Here is an 8,303-nt window from a genome sequence, read left to right as displayed (position 1 = left end):
CTTTCGCATACATTTTTTAAAAAGGAAAAATCTCAAGTTTGATCATGAATATGAAAATTTGCCAATTTTGCTAAATATATATATATATATATTGAAAATGGAGCTTATCACCCATCCCTGGTCCTCATGTTCTCCCAAACATGCAAAAGGCATCAAGAGTAATGTTAAAGATGTGTCAGCTATTTGCTCAATACTGCATGAGGCTTGTCAGAGAATTGAGATGTTCCTTAATATGGCTGAAATGTGCTAATTTCTTTGATTTTATCTCCAACTATATTGGCAGGCTGGTTAAGTTCATTTGGTCTTTTGTCTGCTAACAGCATTATAAGACAAGACTTCTCTCTGTCTATCTGAGGTGCCCATGTTGGTCTTAGAAACTGTTGAAAGGAATGCCTATTTACTTAGGTGCCTTCAAGTGAATTCTGACTTATGGTAGAAATGTATGCCTCAGCTTTTAGGGAATTCCCTCAGAAAAACAGATTGACAAGCAAATACAGTCTTTGCCCGCCACCCCACGAATCAGAAAAACGGCAAATATTGGAGCCCCATTGTTTTTAATGGCCACAAGTTCCTGCACATGGGCTTGTGCGTGTGCCACAGGCCCGCGCACCACTTTGTCCCTCCTGGCTTCCCGTCTGGAGAGATTCCGGGGGGTCAACGAATCCGGGATGTCAACTACAAATGGGAAGTCAACAAATCCGGGGGGACAACTGTATTACATCCAGCCCATCTTCTGCTCTAGAACAAGTGTGTTTGGGCTTCCCTGATAGAAGTGTAAGAGGAATAGGTTCAATGGCATTTACGCAAAAGTAGATCACTATATGCTGTTCATAACAGGTATACCTGCAATACATTTACTTTATAATATGGTCTTCTACATTTTGATTTACATACTAATCTTTTTATTTTTCTAGCTGTTTCTTACCACTGATGAAGATGCTAGTCGAAACTTGTTTGGTTTGTAGGTTCTACTTTGCCATTGATTCTTGTAATTTTATCATTGCCATATGTCCTCCAGAAGTGCAAACATGTCTCGAAGCACTCTGAATGCTGAACATCTTTTATATATATTAGCTGGGATTTACAGTTTTCAGCTGTGTACATATTGGCAATATGTGTATGTTTATTCTGTATTCAACTAGACATTGTATATTATTGACTGTTCTCATCTTCAGGCATAGCACACAGCTTTGCATATATATACTTTTGCTTGCCTGTTTGTCAGAAAATTATTGCTCATATACTATCTTTTGAATACTCTATGTAATAAAATCTAGCTATTCATTTTAGCATTGTTACTTTTCCCCGAAAATAGAACCAACACTTTTATGACCATTAAAAATGTTACTGCTTCTTGATGAACCAAGCTCTAGATGAAAGAGATAACCCTGAAAAAGAATGGAAGAAAAGATGGCAGCATTTGCTTTAGTACCTTTGGCCCAAAGTTCACTGAAAGGCCTTTGCAGAAGGAGAAAAAGTGGGAGACTTATAACTTCTCCAGGTAAATGTGTTCAAGAGGTTATGGCATTTGTTGCTGTAGTTCTCATGTTTTCTTTGAGTATCCAAATGATGTTTTGGTTGTCCAGGAACATTTTCTGATTCTGCCAGGCACCAGCTACAACATTTTGTTCCCAACTGTAAGTATTTTTTTCTTTAAGTTCCAAGACATATTACAACAACAAGATAGATTTTCCTTCTCCTATTTTTTTTAATGCAGAGCTATAAATCTAGAGAAGATCAAGAGAAGTAATAATATTCTGCTTTGGTCAGGCCCCACCTGGAATCCTGTGTCCAGTTCTGGGTACCATAAATCAAAAAGGACCAGGTGAGAGTGAGGTTTATGGCCTGAGAGATCAAGGTGGCCATCTGGAGTTTGTGATATTGTAGCAGAGGGCCATAAATCCTGCAGGAGACCCACCTCTGCCTTCACAGATGAGTCCAGAGATAAGGTTAAGGGGCTAAGTGAAATGTGACCTAAATGTACCTTAATATATTCATGTAACTGCACTCTGATTGTACGAAAATCCTATATGTTAACTTTTGCCATGTCCAATGGGAGATGCCAGCTAAGGGTCTTTGTTTAAACACTATATAAAGAAGCAACGGCGGGATACACACCGCCATTTAGTACGTATAGGATACGTACTAGGGTTAGGAAGGGGCGGTGCTTCCCCACCCCCCTAACCCTAGTACGTATCCTATACGTACAAGATGGCGGCGCCCCTTCTACATGGGCGGCGCCATCTTTACGTACGTACTGGACGCGCCGCTTGTGACGTAGCAAGCGCGCCCCTGGTGCCTCGCTACGTCGCAAACGCGACGGTAAAAGAAGCTCCGTTTTGGAGCTTCTTTTTCGGTCCGCGCGGGAGTCGGGCCGTCTGAAGGCTCCGGCTCCCCCGCGGACCTACTGGCGGCGGCGGCAGACCGCCGCAAAGCGGCGGTCTGTACCCCGCCCATATTTCCTTGTTCGAGGCCCTGGGAACTTTTGTTGGAATGTGAATTCCTCCCAGGGTGACAGCTGTCTTAAATAAATCTGTGTTTGGCAAATTCATCTTTGGTCCCCTCCTATCTGATTCTGTCAGACCGAGGCTTGTTGTGAGGAAGGTGTGAGAACCTGCAGCATGTTAGCAGTTTCTTCTACAACACAGGCACGTAGCAAAGGGGGGGGGGTTTGGGGGTTTGGACCCCCCCCCCCTTCAACTCTGGGGATGTTCAAGCTCCTTCCTTCCCCTTCTCCTCCCCTCCCTCAAAAGCATGGAGGGCTCAGATAGAGAGGGAAAACAAAAGAGGAAAGACCATTTAAGTTGCAGGCTCAGAGAGGGAGAGGGAGATGGAGTGGGCCAGGGTCTCTCCCTGTGCTTTCTTTCCCTTTCGTTTCCTTTCCATCCCAGTCCTTTCACTCCTCCTCCTCCCCCCCTGTGCTTTTGCCAGAATAAAAGTCTCTCTTCCTGGGGAAGAAGGGAAGGAAGAAATGAAGGAAGGAAAAAAAGGAAGGAAGAGGAAGGGGAGAAAGGAAGAAAGAAAGAAAAAGGAAGGAAGGAGCTTCTAAAAGGAGATATAAAAGAAAGAAAAGGTGACTTCTAACTTTCCTTTCAGCAGTTATATCCATATACAATATAGTAAAATAATAATAATATCCCTTACCCAAAATGCTGAGGACTAGATGTATTTTGGATTTTGGAGTTTTTCAGAGTTTGGTATATTTATATACAGTATGTCTAATGGGATATAATGGGAGATGGGATCCATGTATGTCTCATATGCATCTCATAGGCATAGACTGAAGGTAATTTAATACACAATATTTTTAAAATGATGTTGTGCTTCTGTACACTGAGCTTCAGCAAAACCCTGAGACCACTATTCCTTGTATAATTCAATAATTCAGTGATTTCTCTAAACCTTCATGATTCCCAAGTTTCCTTGAGTTGGGGTCAGACCAGATGCTCTCATGGTCAGTTTTGGGTTTTAGAATAATTCAGGTTTCAGAAGTCCAGAAAAAGGAGACTCAGACTCTACTCTGGACATTTCTTCTGAGAATGAACTCAAGTTTTCAAAAACAGTCATCTCTGGATTTTTGCAACAACAAAAAAGAGGAGGGTCTGTGATGCAAAAAGCAAGAGGCTTCCTTCCAGCCTTGTTTTTTCTATTTTTTAAAAGACAAATAGAATAAAATACAGTTAGCTGGCCCCTTTCTAGCATGTCAATGGGGATGCTTTGATGGAGAGTTCCTGCATGGCAGAACGGGGTTGGACTGGATGGCCCTTCTTGGGGTCTCTTCCAACTCTATGATTTTATGATTAATTAATTAATATATGGAATCAATCTAAGATGATGAATCGAGGCTGTGGAGTCCTATGGCCCTGCTCCAGGCAATGCTAGACTGCAGGCCCCATCATCCAGCAACACCACAGACTGCTGGGAACTGCAGTCTAATAAGGCTGCACACTGCAGAAATAATCCAGTTCGACACCACTTTAATGCTATGGAAAATCCTGGGATTTGTAGTATGTTGTGGCACCAGAGCTCTCTGACAAAGAATGCTAAATGTCTCACAAAACTACAATACCCAGATATTGTTGTTGTTGTTGTTGTTGTTGTTGTTATTTTCTTATATCCCGCCTTTCTCCCAATATACGGACTCAAGGTGGTGATTTTCCATAGCATTAATCTATAGTATGTCTTTCTACAATGTACATGGACACTCCCATTACATAATTTGTTGGGGATGCTTTGACTGAGAGTTCCTGCATGGCAGAATGGGGTTGGACTGGATGGCCCTTGGGGTCTCTTCCAACTCTATGATTCCATGATTCTATAGCACTCTGAGCCTACTGTGATTTTAATTGTTTTTAAATGTATAAAGGTATAAAGTCTTATAATGCAAGCCATGCACTGATGGACTATTGCACTATAATTTTTTATTGATTGATTTTATATCCTGCCTTTCTCCCAAAATAGGATTCTCTTAAAGGGGTTTGTTTTTCATAAAAAGAAAGGAAGGTATAATGTCTTTGAATTTAAAATTATGATAGATAGATAGATAGATAGATAGATAGATAGATAGATAGATGAATTTGGAATTAAAAATCATGTGTGTGTGTGTGTGTATGTCTTGGAATTAAAAATCCCTCTTGGAAGTGGGAATGAAATGTTGTGTGGATGCAGCCTGGGTTCTTAGCTCAGCTCAGAAGTTGGAATGCAGTGTCTCAAAGCATGAGCAGAGTGTCTCTGAGCATGAACAGAGTGGCTGCCGCTCATTGCTTGAGAAGCTGCACTTTGCTTTATCGACCTGAATTTATCTGATGTAAACACCTTCAGAAGAAGGACTCAGTTTGCATCTGCACTGAAAAAATAATCCAGTTTGATGGCACTTTAACTGCTCTTGGTTCCATGCTGTGGAATGCTGGGATTTGTAGTTTGTTGTGGCACCTGACAGATGGCCAAACAGCTCCTCAAAACTACAAATCCCAAGATTTCATAGCACGGAGCCATAACGGAAGTTAAAGTGGTGCCATCCTGAAGTAAACGCTTGACCCTCTTTTTGTGTCTTGGGGGAGGCTCTTAGCCTCTCAAAATGGTGGCACTTAGTCTGGACCCCCCCCCCCTTCCCAAAATCCTGGCTACGTCCCTGAAAGGACATTGAGAAACTAGAGTGTGTCCAAAAGAGGGCGACTAAAATGGTGAAGGGTCTGGAAACCATGCCCTATGAGGAACGCCTTAGGGAGCTGGGGATGTTTAGCCTGGAGAAGAGAAGGTTAAGAGGTGATATGATATCCCTGTTTAAATATTAGAAGGGATGTCATATCGAGGAGGGAGCAAGCTTGTTTTCTCCTGCTCCAGAGACTAGGACCTGGAGCAATGGATGCAAGCTCCAGGAAAAGAGATTCCACCTCAACATTAGGAGGAACTTCCTGACAGTAAGGGCTGTTCAACAGTGGAACACACTCCCTCATTGGAGAGTGGTTGAGTCTACTTCCTTGGAGGTTTTTAAGCAGAGGCTGGATCACCATTTCTCAGGTATGCTTTGGTTGAGAGTTCCTGCATGGCAGGGAGTTGGACTGGATGGCCCTTGTGGTCTCTTCTTACTCTACGATTCTAATGAAGTCACACTTTTGCCCTATAACTTTTTAACACTAAAAAATGTAAAAAAAAAATGCCCTTCAAACCATAGGACATCAGCAAAACATATCCTGGCTTGACAAAATCTTTAGAAGAGCCTTAGTGAATAATAGGATTAGCAGGTGTCCCTGCAACTATAAGAGATATTCCTTGAGGGGCAGAATGCTTGTCCTTATAGGCCTGGGAGGTATCTATTATTATAAGGGCTGTCCCGTCTTTGAAGGTTGGAATGCTTTTCTTCTTATATTTCAATAAGATAAGAGCAAATCTTGTCTTTTGGAGGTTTATTTAATTATCTATTTATTTATATACCATCTTTGTCCTGGAATGGGACCCAAGGAGGCTCCCAAAAGAATGCACTACCAATACAGTTTTAAAACACAATTAAAACCATTACATTAAAATGGCATGTTATAAGCAATATAAAATCATTCAAAACCATACAAAAGTTAAAAATAAAACATCTTGCCCTCCCATAAAAAAAAACTCCCTCAAGCAATTATTCATTAAAAACTTGCTGAAACAGAAAGGTATTTGCTGGCCAGCGAAAGGAGAACAGAGACGGGGCCAGTCTAGCCTCCAGTGGAAGGGATTTCCAGAAGATAGGAGCAGCCACCAAGAAGGCCCTCTCTCATGTCCTCACCAAGCAAGCCTGGGATGGTGGCAGGACCGAGAAAAGCCTTCCAAAGTTAGAACTCTGCAAGGTTTTTATGGTGAGTTACAGTCTTTCAAATAGTCTCGACTTACAGGGTTCTGTAGGTCATAACTAAAGATAATGAACTCAGGCTTGCTAGAGAGGTTAAGAACAATAAAAGGGGCTTTTTTGGATATGTCCGAAGCAAAAGGAAGAAGAAGGAAACGGTAGGGCCACTGCGTGGAGAAGATGGCAAAATGCTAACAAGGGACAGAGAAAAGGCAGAATTACTCAACACCTTTTTTGCTTCAGTCTTCTCAGAAATGGCAAAGGGTGCTCAACCTGAGGATAATGGAGTAGTGTTAAGTGAAATGGTAGATCATTTTCAAATGTTTCGCAATAAATTGCAGGAAATCCATCTGGACCAGGAGATTTTCCGATTGTTTTTCTTTTATAGACTCAACTATCTCCTTTTCTGTGATATCTTGATTCAACATATATATATTTCTTAATTCTTATTGATTCAGCAAAATATTGGATACACTTTATGCTGCAAGATCTTAATAAACATGGATAACAAAATCAGTGGATGCTCTAGTTCCATTCAATACAGTTGGGTAGTAAAATGGTGTCCCTTATATAAAATGGAAAATCAAGGTTTGCTATTTGGAATTCATACTTTTTAAAAATATTTCCAAGCCATGGATGCTTGAATCCGTGGATAAAAAATCCATGGATAAGGAGGGCCGATTGTACCTTTATATATCCACAGATCAAAATAACCAATCAATCAATTCAAACAAGTTAATATCAAACACCTTCCATTTTTAAATCAGAAACAGATGATTAACTTATAGCAGTTAAGCTTAGAAAAGAATATTTTATAAATGATAGATCAGCTCTGCTAATTCAAATTAATATCAATACCATTCAATGTCAGTATCTATCAAGTTGATTAAGTCCACCATCAAAAAATGGGAATCTAGCAGTTAAACCAAGCAGTCTATCAAATCAAAATAAGTTCACAGTTCTGATTAAATTTTAACTTACAGAAATTGATTTTTAAATCACAACAATTATTTGACACCTCAGTTTCTTCATTCTATTGCCTTGGGCTCTACTGCAAATAATAATTATCATTCAATTAATCTTCTTGTATCACTGAGGTTGATTAATTTTGGTTTTTTATTTTCAGATATATATTTCAAGCACTCTTATCAACTATTACCACTGACAATAGTATTCACAACACTGCAGGATGATTTCAAATCTTACAGTCTAGTCATATTTATTCTACAAAGGGAATACAAAATATATATTTTCTTCTTCCATCCTTCTCTCTCCTGTGGTTTCCCTTTTATGGCTTAGTCTTACTTCCACTTTCTCTTTTCCTTACAAGTTCCTTTAAAGTCTGTTCTCTATTCAGCTTCTCCCAACATAAAGAAAGATTCCTTTCAAGCAGGTTATCTGTTAGAATCCTGTTAGTATTCTACCAGATAGTGATTTGTGTTGAGGTATAGTAGTTGGGGATGATGGGGCTTTAGCTGTAGTTAGAACTATAGATAGTGTTGTCTAGTGCATAGCAGGGCCAGGTGTCTTATCGGGTGGCCTTGAGGGCCTGGTTCCCTGACCGGGAATCGAACCCGGGCCACGGCGGTGAGAGGGCCGAATCCTAACCACTAGACCACTAATAACTTAGTATCTTAAAGTATTCCAATTTTTCCAAAATTAATTTCAGTCAGATTGTTCTGTAATCCAGAATCAGTTTATTTTCCAAATTCTATTTTATGGATCCAAGGTTTTATTTTTATCTTTTAGCACTGTCCATCAGTTCAGTCACTATGCTATTGAAAACTACCATCACAAATTCTTCCAGCTCTTTTTCCTTTGTGTTTTGTTTTGTTATAATCCTGTTTGTGTCTCTGTAGTCTTGTCCAACATTACAAACACCACAGGTCCTTGTCCTTTAATCTTCTTCCACTCAAGCTACAATCCACCTCAATCCTCTGGGAAACATCCCTTCAAAGTCTATTCTTTTCAATGGTCA

Source organism: Sceloporus occidentalis, unplaced genomic scaffold (genome assembly GCF_023333645.1).
Source record: "Sceloporus occidentalis isolate IW3139 unplaced genomic scaffold, rSceOcc1.0.p SCAF_1, whole genome shotgun sequence".
Lineage (NCBI taxonomy): Eukaryota > Metazoa > Chordata > Lepidosauria > Squamata > Phrynosomatidae > Sceloporus > Sceloporus occidentalis.
This window is presented reverse-complemented; position numbering follows the sequence as displayed.